This window comes from Enoplosus armatus, chromosome 9, assembly GCF_043641665.1.
Source record: "Enoplosus armatus isolate fEnoArm2 chromosome 9, fEnoArm2.hap1, whole genome shotgun sequence".
Lineage (NCBI taxonomy): Eukaryota > Metazoa > Chordata > Actinopteri > Centrarchiformes > Enoplosidae > Enoplosus > Enoplosus armatus.
Window position 1 is genome coordinate 17573925 of NC_092188.1, and position 12218 is coordinate 17586142.

Sequence of the window (12218 nt, forward strand, 5' to 3'; positions counted from 1 at the left end):
AAAAGAAAACTCAACGTCAGAGAGTAAATGAGGGGCTTTAAGGCAAAGGCTACAACCTTCTTCTCACCTTAATTGCACTGCAGTAAAAGTCTAAAAATGAGACTGTCATATCATCCAAGGGCATATAACTCTTGCAGCACTTATAAATGTTACACAAGCTGGTTGACTTGCTGTGTTATGGGGAGTTAAGCTGTCCATGTCCACCCACACCTTCTGCTGGCCTCGGCTATAAAGTCCTTGAGGAGAGGAATACTGGCTTACACTTCAATAAAAGACCTTTTTCATCAGCTCTGCCTTTCTCTGCAATCCAGCCATCAAGGTCAAGTGTGTGTATGTGTGAATGAATTAGTGTGCTGTAAAATGGCAAGTATGACCTCAGTATAGGCAGTATAAACTCTAGCATAAATGTCCACCACAAATTGGAATAGTTATCTTTAATAACTGTGATTTAATCACAGTAGATTGAGTCAAGTATGTGCTGTCACAGTCATACCTACTTCCCTGGACAGATCATTCTGATATTTTTCTACGATAGACCACTGAGCAGCTGCACTGGAGGAGGTTGGGGGTTCAATTTGCTCAAGCACACTAACCTATAGTTTTCGAGGCACTAAGTTTAAGCTATTTTCACACATTTTCCTAGTGATTCTGGATCTTCAAGGCTCAAATATGGCTATTAAAGTTTTATTTAATTCCATTGTTCATGTTCTTCCTGTTTGTGTCTTCATCATTTTAAACACATCCTGTCACAGGGATTTGTTAGATTTAACAATGTATCGATTTAATAGCAGCAGCTACATGTATACTTGGTTGATTTTCACACAGTGTAATATGAGTGACTGAGCAGCGTTGGGTTAGTGGATTCTCTGCCTCCAACACAAACACACACAAATGTGTGTACACATGTGCATGTGGTGTGTTTTGTGCTTGTACCTGACACTATTTCATCCTGATCAATGCCTTTGTCCTACAGACCCGAAGCTCAAAAGCCATGGCCTGTTGCCATGGTTATCTCTATTTGAAACCAGAGGGATTAACCTCCAGGGGGATGGCTTGGGAGAGAGAGAGGGGGAGACAGAGAGAGACAGAGTGAGAGAGAGGAGCAAAACAAGAGGGAAAAAGTGAGAGAAAAACAACTTTGGGGCGAGACGAATATAATGACAGATCCAGATACAGCCGAACAAACGCTGAAATAGGGAAATAGATATAGATAGATACATTAATAGATAGATAGATATAGAGACAGAGAAAGAGAGATCAAAATAAGCAAGAAAGAAAGAGGAAAGAGATAAAATACAGGAACTAAAGGTGAAGTGAAGGTAAGGATTGGAGAGGTTAACAGGTTTGCTATGTCCTTGTAGTGCACTGTCTTGTGTATAACATTACCGCTCAACAATATACAACCACAGTACTTCAACAATATAAAGAATAGCCAAAGACATAAACAGTTATGCGACTGACTTTATTTACCTCAGCTTCGTTGCCAACTTTCTTCCCCTCCTAAATTACGGCTTGGTTTGCTTTGGCCATACAGAAAAAAACACTGGCATGGATTTCAGAACTAAATATTGGGATTCTCTCATTGAGATGTTGCTTCTCCATTGGCTGCCGTTACACTCTGTTATGAAAAACAACAAAATGTAGCCACTGCCATTACACTCCCAGTGCAAACGGCCCCCGCAAACGATCCTCTTTCTCAAACATAAGCGTGTGAGTTTGAACCCCGAGCCCTCTGGTTGAAGAGCAGTCTCTGATACGGACGACGCATTCAAAGCAAAATACAGCAACATGTGGGGGAATTAATTTAAAACGCTGGCAGAAAATAAAAGCATGTAAACTGTACCCGTTTTGCATCAGAAGGTGGCTTTTTGAAGATACAAGTTCTTTGCAGTAAGCAGGCTCTCTGAAGATGTGCTTGTGGTGTGTGTTGCTGTGTGTGCTCAGATGAGGGAAGCAGAGATTTTCTCGCCGTCTTTAGATGTTGGGACGAGGGCACAGTGGGGCCAGCTGACAGCTTGGCGGACCAAGGTTATTTACTTTTAGAAAGGGAAAACCAGCCTGAGTCAGCAAATACTAAAGGGCAGCCACACACACACACGCTTATGCAAAGACGCATGCACAGACACGGACATCTAACTGTTTCATCTCTGGTACATGCACACACTCTCTCTCACACACACACACACACACACACACACACACACACACACACACACACTGCCAACAGGTTAAACAGACTCATCGCCGGAACACCATTGAGAAAATATCAGCCTAATTACCATCACATCCTCCACCAAGGACACCTCATGACAGCACGCTCACATTCATCTATTCATTTCACCTGTACAAACCACATCCTCCCCTCTTACAACGTCATTAGGCTCTAACAAGGTTTTCTTAAACCCTTCCAGCCCAAACTGAGCTTGGATCAGTGTCCTCCTGAGACAGAGCATCGTTATAGCTTCGTCATACGAGCGTCAAACTGGCCTGTGCTCTATTTTGGCTCCAAGCCGTGCCGTAATCCCTAAGTACTTACTTATATAAGATCTGATAACCAAGAAACCACCACTAACCAGTCAACCAATTAATAATGACCTTATCACTAACGCACACGTTTGCACATTTACACACAGACACAAAGAGAATAGAAGCAGCAATTACATATGATTAATTATAACAGCATGCATAGGAGCAAAGACCCAAGCACCTCTATATTTAACATTCATAGGAGCAGCCAGGAATTTTTATCCGCTTGCTGGACCATGGACTACTAATATCCAATTTGCCCTCTCTAGCCAGAATGTGAATGTTCCTGAAAAAGGACTGCAGGCAATCGGATCTTCTAAGCTCTTGCCATAATCTATGATTTTCATTTTAAGCTGCAACCTGAAGGTACACCTGCAGTACATACTGTACAGAATTATCACTACTATTATTTTTCTTTACATGAAAAGCTGTCTTATTTCACAATTAAGATTTCACACTCTTGACTTTTAGAGTGAATGTTGCTACAAGGCATCAACTCAACTTGACACTGATGAGAACTGATTGAATGTTATCTCTTATATATATACCAGTTTGAGAAATCATTAGGCTTGTTGCCTTTTTCTTGAAACTGCAGATCTACGTAAGTCCACCGATAGATGGCAGTTTAATCTTTCATTGTTAGATAGATTTTTTTGTGAAGGATTTTAAAAGAAAATTGATTGAGTGCTTTATTATGAACCATAATTTAGTTTAAAATGCTCCCATTGTTTGGGATGCAATAAAACATTTTCTTAAAAAGAACAGCATTTCTTTTGCACCTGCATTCAACACATCTAAGCCTGGAAAGCTCTAAAGAGTTAGAGCCTGAGATGGTAACTTTACTGTAAGTAAGTTATTAAGTAAAATGTTCTGCAATGCAAAGATTTAATTAGTTTGATTTAGTAGTATGGATAGTTGACATTTCTTTGTGCAATAAGGGAAGTTTAACTGATCCAAAATTTTAATAGTGATTTATAGTCTTCATAAGTCACAATGAAGCAACAGAGACTTTCATACTAGCTGGTGCAATCAGATTCCAATCTATCTGGATTAATTTAAAGGATCAGTTTACCCACATCCCAAAATACACTTTCTTACTTATAGCCCTAGTGATATCAAGCCATGCAGATAGTTTCTGTTTTACTGTATAATCTGATGTTTTGTCATATTTGTTATGAAATGTTGCTGCCAAACCCTCATATATGTGGAATAGAATTTCCTTTGCACTGCTACTAGCACTGAAAACATTGTCCTGGTAACTCCATCCATTGACCTTACTGTGCACACTGTGGAACTGGGTTTAACCTCTAACCCTGGTTGTGTGTAAAAGTGCACACTGTATATACTATCTATCTAGCAGAACAGTGTGAAAGAACATAGCGCTAAAGGGACATTTGAACCAAGCAATGTTCGCATGTTAGTGACCATTGTTTTCCAACCGTTGTTGAAACCGAAAAAACAGATCTTTTACTGCTGCATTGTAAAGCGCTGGTTTTATCTTGAATTTTAAGCTAGAAAACAGCTCACCTTTGCTGCAGAGACGTACACATGCATACAAATCTTTCATCCATGTAAATGTTACAAGGACCGGCAGGCATCGCAGGTGTCTCACTCAACCGTGATCACGATTCCTCGTGCATTGCTGCTTAGATCAATGAAGACAACTGACCCTGAGGAACTCAGTGAAGAAACTTTTCAAGAGGAAGAGATGGGATGGGGATGTATGATTGAAAGAAAAGAAAAATGAGAGACAGAAGAAAAGAAGGAAAGATAAGTGAAGTGGTAGACAGGCTGATAGGCACAGCAAGAGAAAAAGGCCTCATTGGTTTTCAGTGGGCATGTGCAGACTCAGACATACTAAAAGGTTACAGCATTTGATTTGTGATATTCTACTCTGAAAGCTCTCTCTCTCTCTGTCTCTGTCTGGAGGAGCAGTTTGGCTACTGCTGTCCACAAAGTTTGATCGATGGCTGAATTATGCCTTCGGATTGTGAATCCAGCCGACTCTGCTGCCTGCCCAATGACAAACAACAAACATGCCTGGCCACCAATAACAATGAGAGATGTGAGGGCTGAACAGCCAATCAGAAAAATAGACATAATAGTGTCCCCATAAAATAGGGACATTTAAGTCAGTCACCCCCCCCCCTGCCGTTAATATACTTCATTCATATGTATTCCACAGCGTGTGCGGAATGACATTTTAAATGCAGCCTTTTTATTTCCTTCCTGTTCTTCCTCCTTCTCCTTGATCACTCTGCATTCCTCCCTCTCAGAGTTCAAGCTGCCCACTCCACATTCACTCCATCTCTCTCTTTCTCTCTATCCTCCCTCGCTACAGTTCGGGCTTCCCACTCCCTCCCTCCATCAATCTCTCTACGCACCCTCCCTCGCTCCAGCAGCCCACTCAAAGGCTAATTCCACAGAGGGAAAGAATGCGAGGAGAGGCGTTTTATAGTGTTTTCCAGTTATCTCCGTCCTTATAGAGCTGTTCTCAGCCCAGCTCCATCAAACCAAGCACCACCCCCACTCTCCAGCTACCTACTCTATTCCTCCTCTGTTCGTGGCAATATTTCCCTCATTCCTCTTTGTTTTCCGCCCTCTCGGGGGTAATGCTGGGGTGATACTGAGTCTGAAGGGTTTCATTCCTAAATGAGGCATTCACCAGTTGAAAAACCACCTTACTCTAACAAAATGATGCCTGTTATAAGCTGGAGACTCACTACCTCATTTTCTTCCAAAATAAAAGCATTTTAAATGTTATTTCTGTAGACTATTGCTCTGTATGGTTGAAATATGAAGCAATGAAGATGTCATGATTTTATTCACTGCCAAATCACACACCATATTTGTTTTGGAATCTATCATTAACTCACTCTGGGTGCAGTGTGTTTGGACAAACTTCAGTTTAAATCTATTTCACACACTATGCTGTTTTGCTATCAGAATTCATATCGGCCTGGAGGAGAAATCAAACATGAACACACTTTATTACGTGGCCACCACTTAGACAAGAATTTCATTTGATATAATCAATGATAACTTTGAGAAAACATAATGACTGTGTTACTGTATGAACAACGTCATATTTTGGCTTTCAATCAACTGCTCTGAATGTACAGTATGTACTTACATTATTTTTGAGCATGACCTCATGTCATGACATCATGGTCCAGATGCTGGCTTTCTGCTATATTATATGTGGGTTGGGACCAAATATCCATACACTTAAAACAAGAAAGAGGGAAGATTCTTCATAAAGCAGCAAAAATCCCTAAAAGTCGAAAACCATGAAGTTTTCTCTCTGACACAAAATCCAGCTTCAGAGCTCTTGGGACATTTTCGTTCAGAGTGCAGCTATCACTACTTAACCACCACCCAGTTTTCTTTTTGCTCTCTTTCTGCTGTCAGGCATGATGCAGGGAGCTGCAGAATTCACAGTGTGTTAATTGCTGCTGTCCAGAGAGATATTTACACTTTATCAGATATAAAGCTAAAAATCTGTGGCTTAAATTAACAACCAGGGACCTTTTCTGATGTGAGGATTCAAATGATACCTAACTTGTGAAGGCATTTGCACATATTTTCTTTAACAACTGGTTTTGGTTGGGCCATCCTGAGTGGTGCATTTTAACATTTCCAGCCTCCATAAACATTTGATTGAATTAAACAGATGACGAAAGAGAAGAAAACTCCAACTTCATCAAAACAAATAGCAGCAGTGCACAGTGATACATTGTTTTTCACAAGCAGAAATTGAATCAGACTGATTGTTTCTATCTCTGTTTTATGAATCTGAAATGTGTATGTTATGAAAAAAACAGATATAGCCAACTGGCAGCCAAAATATGTCAATTATACTCAAAGAACAAATGTTGTTGAGTTTGTACTTGTTGTGTTTACACTGTTTTGTCACACCCTTCTAAGTATGTTAGGCTACAATTTAAATTGTATACCTGTCCACATGTGATCCCTTTTGATGGTATAATACACAAGTTAATGCAGCAAAACAAAGAAACTGTTAAGTGTCACCAGAAATTATCGTGATAACTGTTATGATGAGAAGTATTTTTTTCATTAGCAATGCCACAGAGGCACATTAATCACCCAAACACCCATATTCATCTTCATTTTCTTCTCCATCTCCCTGCCTCTCACACTCTCTCTTCCTCCCATCCCGTCCATCTCTTCCTTTTCTTTTCTCACTTATCCACTTACCTCCTCCATCTCTCTCCCTCCTCCACACACACTAACATAAAAAAGACACATGCACACGCACACAAACACACAACCCTGGGCTGGTAATGCAGGGTTAATAAGATTGGAGAGCAGCTGATGGTTGTGCACATTCAGGCCAGATTACATTTAATTCGATTGGGTTTCACTCACTAGGCTCCCTCCCACTCCTCTCATCTCTCTCCCTTTCTTTCCTCCTTTTCCTCATTGTCCTCCTCATGCTTTTGTTGGACCAGAGGTGGTCCGGCCTCACAAAAAAGACACAAGGTTCACACAGAGGGGCACAGCATGTGCACACACATACATTCAGCTTTCATTTTAGAGTTGCTGTGAATGCACATGCATGCACATGTCCTTGGCCTCTCCGCTGTCCTCCACTTTTAAACCGACTGTGATTCATTATCTGTATTTTACAATGTCAAATCTGCCTTGAACCACACACATGGATGAGTCGCGTGGGGAAGAAAATACCATTATAATTAATCAAATGTCTAATCTAAGAGTTTAAAATAGATTTTTTTTTTAAAGATTTTTTTTAAAATGTGTGCGTGCTTGACTATTGTAAAACAAGGTTGCAAATAAAGACTGCTACTGGCTCCTGTCATTAGAAGAGGGACTATGGCAGGGCAGTTGGATAACATAGAAATTTGATTGTATTATTGTATCCTATTGTATTGAAATTAACTAGAAATTAACTAGAAATTGAATACATTTTATTGTGGCAGTTTCATTTTACATGGTATTTGAGGAGATTGATGTCCTGTATAGCAAAGGAGCTCTTTCTAAAAAAAAGAAAGCCTGTCATCCCCAATTCTTATGTAAAATACTTTTGAATTATACCACAAAGGATACAGTGGTCTTACTGTAGTAATATTAATACTTTTTAAGTAAGTCCAGCTGATATTTAAATACAATTTTGCTAACAATTTTATATATATTTATCCTCAGTGGGGTTTTTTTACTCCCATTTGTGATTGGTGTACGAATCAAAGGGTAATGTACAGCGTGCTGAGGTTTGCCATCAACACATCTGGACACATGACACATCCAGAAGCTTTCCTTTGTATAATGTAGGATGAACACAACACAGAGAGCACAGGAGATTAGAAATGGCAAAAAAAATGACATCTCATGGGAATCAGTGCTTACATTAGCAAGCTAGGCTAACTAGCTTTTACTTTCTGAGTGGAAGCCAGTTGGTCTAGCTTGTTAGCTTCCACTATCTGAGTGGAATAAAAAGGTTGAATGTTTTAAAAGGGAAAGACTGCTTAAATTGCTGACAGTCGATGTGTTATTTAAAAGGGACAAAACATCTTATATCAACATGTGTATGCTATATACACATATATTGTCATTATAATTTATACAGAAACAGAGAATTCTAATACCAGTCAGCCTTTAATGTTGTCCAACTGCGTGGAGACAAGCTTGCAGTGTCAACATTATGGCAATGGTAAGTCTGAGCAATCCATCCTCTCTGTCACTATGTAACATAATGGTTGTGTATTTTTGTACAAGGTGTAGTAGGTTTAGAGGGATCTGAGACCAATCATTCTGAATTTCACAACAGACCATAAAGCCAAAAAAATGTCACAGCAGCACTATTACTGTAGGGCTTCTCGTTTACAAATGATGCTGAATGAGTTTGCTTTAGAAAGCAGCGCGCTACCAAAATCCACATTATATATGCTGGCTTATGAAATGATAGTGTATCATATCTGGCTGAGAAAGGCAGAAAGAGGGAAGAAGAGCAAGATGAAACAGGCAAAGGGGAAACAGAAAAAAGAGAAGAATAAATAAAAAACAAAAAGGAAACAAACACATTTGAACATACGGGGGGGAGGAAAAAGGAGAGGTGAAAAAAGAATGTGCTCTGTTTCAAGAGAGGAAGAGACGACAGAGTGACAGACAAGCAGAAAGCAGGGTGAGAAAGAGAGAGATGCTCACTTCTTCCTGTCTGTGTGTTTTTGTCTCCGCTCATCTTTTTTTATGTGTCAGTCGGCTCTGTTGTCCTCCTCTTCCCATCACTAACCTCAGCTGTCAGACACACGCATGCAGCATATAGAGGCATATACAGGCAGATGCGAGCTAGCACACACACACTGGATACATCAGTGAACCAAGTCAAGAGAACATCAGGCATCTGGCTTTTATCAGACACACACGCAAGACAGAGGAAAGGAGGAAAGACAGCAAGAAAGAAAGAAAGCACACAACTGGACTAACCCAAGGGTTTAATCAGGGCTAATAAATGACAGTCATGCAACAAAGTTCACTTTATGTGTGTGTGTGTGTGTGTGCGTGTGTGTGTGTGTCCTCTCCCTCTTTCTCATCACACCAAGCCTTCCTCTCACAACCCACACAGACCCCCCTCCTCTTTCTCACTCCTATCCTTCACTCTCTGTCCTCACTCAACCCTGTAACTAATGACTCTGGAGGAGGCATTGCAGCACCTGCTGCAGACAAACACACACCCACCCATACACACACCCAAACATCTACAGAGAGAGGAGGGAGTGGAGGGGGGAGGATGAGGATGTTGTGGGGGGGGGTTGGGGGTCAGATGAAGAGAACAAACTAGGCAAGGAGAGGGGGAGGTAAAAAAGAAAAGAGAGACAGAAAAGGGGAAAGCAAGGCAGGAGGTGCCAAGGACAAAGTGGAGGGGAGAAGAAGAAAGGGAGGGGAGAAGGGAGGGAGGTGTGAAGTGTCACTGCCAGTGGTACCATCTCTCTAATTAGCATAGTGACCTTGGTCCTCTGTAACTGTTTTTGTACACACACACACACACACACACACACACACACACACACACACACACACACACACACGCACGCACACGCACACACACACATTATATACACACTCATATGCATAGCAGAGTGTGCGTTTTTTGTGTTTGCATGGTAAAAGTAGCGCCTGATATGAATTTTAATACACAATAATTTTACATTGCTAAATGCTTTTACCTGGGAGGATCAGTCCTTTGTGATGAGATTAAACATTGCACACACACATACCAACTGTTTTGTTTTTCAGAAAGTAAATTGGTTCATGGTGATAAAAGACTCTACTGTGTTCTATGTAATGGAGTTTAAGTGTAAGGGTGACTTAAAGTGTTATGTGAGGATTCAACGTACAGATATACTTACAAAGAGAGAAAGCCAGAATAAGGCGGGGAGACAGAAAAACTAACCGTGAGTGAGCAGACAAGAAAGAGGGGGAGTACAGCTGTAGCAGTAATCATCTTTCAGGTCAACAGTAATTACCAAGAAGACTGAGGAAGTGAGGACTCTCACACACACACAGTTTCTTCTCCCTTTTCATCTTGGCTTGCTGTATTTTCCTCTTGTCTTGTTTATTTCACAACCAAAACATGCACCGATCACAAAGAAGATGTCAGAGCAAGCTGCAAGGTTTAATGGATAAAGGTTTCTCACAGTGAATACAATTATATATACACCAACAGCCTAATCTTGCAACAACTGCGCCCTAATTATTTCATGGGTAATGTCAGGAAGTTACTTAGTTATCATGGTTAACTTTGAGGCTGCAGAACTCCTACACTGTGAGATATGCAGCTGCTTCACACACTCCTGTTGGTATTTTAAGCAATTTTAAACTTCTTCCCTCACATGAAGTGCAACGCAGCAGGATATTGCCTGTGTCTGCCTTTCACACTGTCCGTCAATTACTTTATGTGCTGTGTATTCATGTGGTTGCTGAATCTGCTAATGCACAATGTACCTGCAGTCGGGATGTAGTAAACTCTTCGTCACAGTCACTCCCTGTCTGGATATGGGTGCCTCTAAGTATTCTAGTTCCTGGCCAGACAAATTGAGGCCACGGCGGCAATCCTTTCCCCCATGTGCCACGGCCCGTGCACGCTTACAAGGAGGTGGAAGGAAAGAGCGAGGCTACTGGTACAACTAAAGTCTAAAGCAGACTACAGGTTTAAGGCAAATCTGAAAACTCGGTAGTGCCTGAAACTGCAATGCTCATGCACATTATATGTTGTTACTGTACTACTTCCCAGCCCTGATGTCTTCCTGACACAGTTTCACTGTGGCTCATTGATAACCCTCTCTATTGTTTTATTAATTTATTGTGTTTCTGGACCAAATGGCTTATATCTGATGCCCTACACTTTTCAGGCCTAATAAAGTCATTGTGACAGGGGATTTTTATAAACATACAGATGCGCTAGGAACAGCCGTGATTTCTTAGGTGTAATGAAATTGTTCCATTTTACTTAGCATGATTGTGGTCCTCAAATGACACAGTTGACTTATGTTTTGGTTAAGTATTTTTTCATATATGTTGTGTTATGTAGAAGATTAGTTTATTCTAAATCATTAATTTATAAAATGTATGTTGCTCTGTTTATTTTGAACTTTAATGACAGTGCTTGCTTTCCGTTCTCACACCTTTAACGCTGACTCCACAGACATGTTTTTCAACACCTTTTTTTCAGCCTAATCTAACTCAAGTCCCCTTACGTTTTTTTTTAATAAATTGTGTCTCAATTTTAGATAATACAACCTCCTTTCAGAGAGAGTGAGTAAATCTCACGTGTTAACTCTGCAATGTGGACACATGATGATATTCACCGTTTTAAGTATGATTGTAGAAAAAGTGGAGAGATTGTGTAAATCTACTAAGCTCCACGTCCACTATTTCCGCCTGAAAATGCACAAATGCCAAAATAAGTTTCCTCCATAGGTTGGCTGGGCCAGCCAGTTGAGGTGGTTTGGGTGTCTGATCAGGATGCCTCCAGGATGCCTTCCTTTGGAGGCATGTCTAACTGTTAGGAGACCCTGGGGTAGACCCAGAATGCACTGGAGAGACCTACAAAACCTCCATGTGCTCTGAGAAGGATGTGGGAAATGGCTTGAGTTTTCTTTTTGACACATTTGTCTCAGACAGTCTAATTGGTGCTGAGTGTGTTAAAACCAAGGTTTTGTCAAACCCCAATTAAGCTGCTCATCTTACAAAATGTTAGGCTTGAGTTGGAAATCTAACATCAGTGTTTCTGATTCAGGAAAGTTAGCCGGGACATCAGCAGCTCTGCGCATAATTAGTTCATGAAACAGTAAGAAGCCTGTGTAATTTCATTTGGAATTGACTCTTTGCCCTCCATTCCATCCCTCCGGAAAACTCTCATCTCCAAGGAGTCGAGGGCTCTTCTCTCTTTAATAACAGCTAAACACATCAACACTGCTCTTCCAAATACCCCCCCAAGCAGTTAGGAACAAAATAAGAGATGGAAGTCTAATGAAAAGAGGTTTAATAGAAGAGCAAGGCAAAGGTGGCTCACAGGCTTGCTGCTGTTTAATTCAATGGGATGCTCGTGGTGCCTGAAGACTGGCCCATTTTAATTGCACTCCTCTCTCATTTATAAAAAGGAAGTATGCAGTGATACAGCTTTAATGAATCTGAAAGCAAGGCAGGCTATTCAG

The 12218-nt window shown here is 40.7% G+C and overlaps 1 protein-coding gene across 2 annotated transcripts in view; it reads right to left on the minus strand.

The window, feature by feature from the left end:
- LOC139289835 (RNA-binding motif, single-stranded-interacting protein 3-like) overlaps positions 1–12218 on the minus strand; it is a 105001-nt gene that overhangs the window by 44414 nt on the left and 48369 nt on the right. The window lies entirely within an intron of this gene.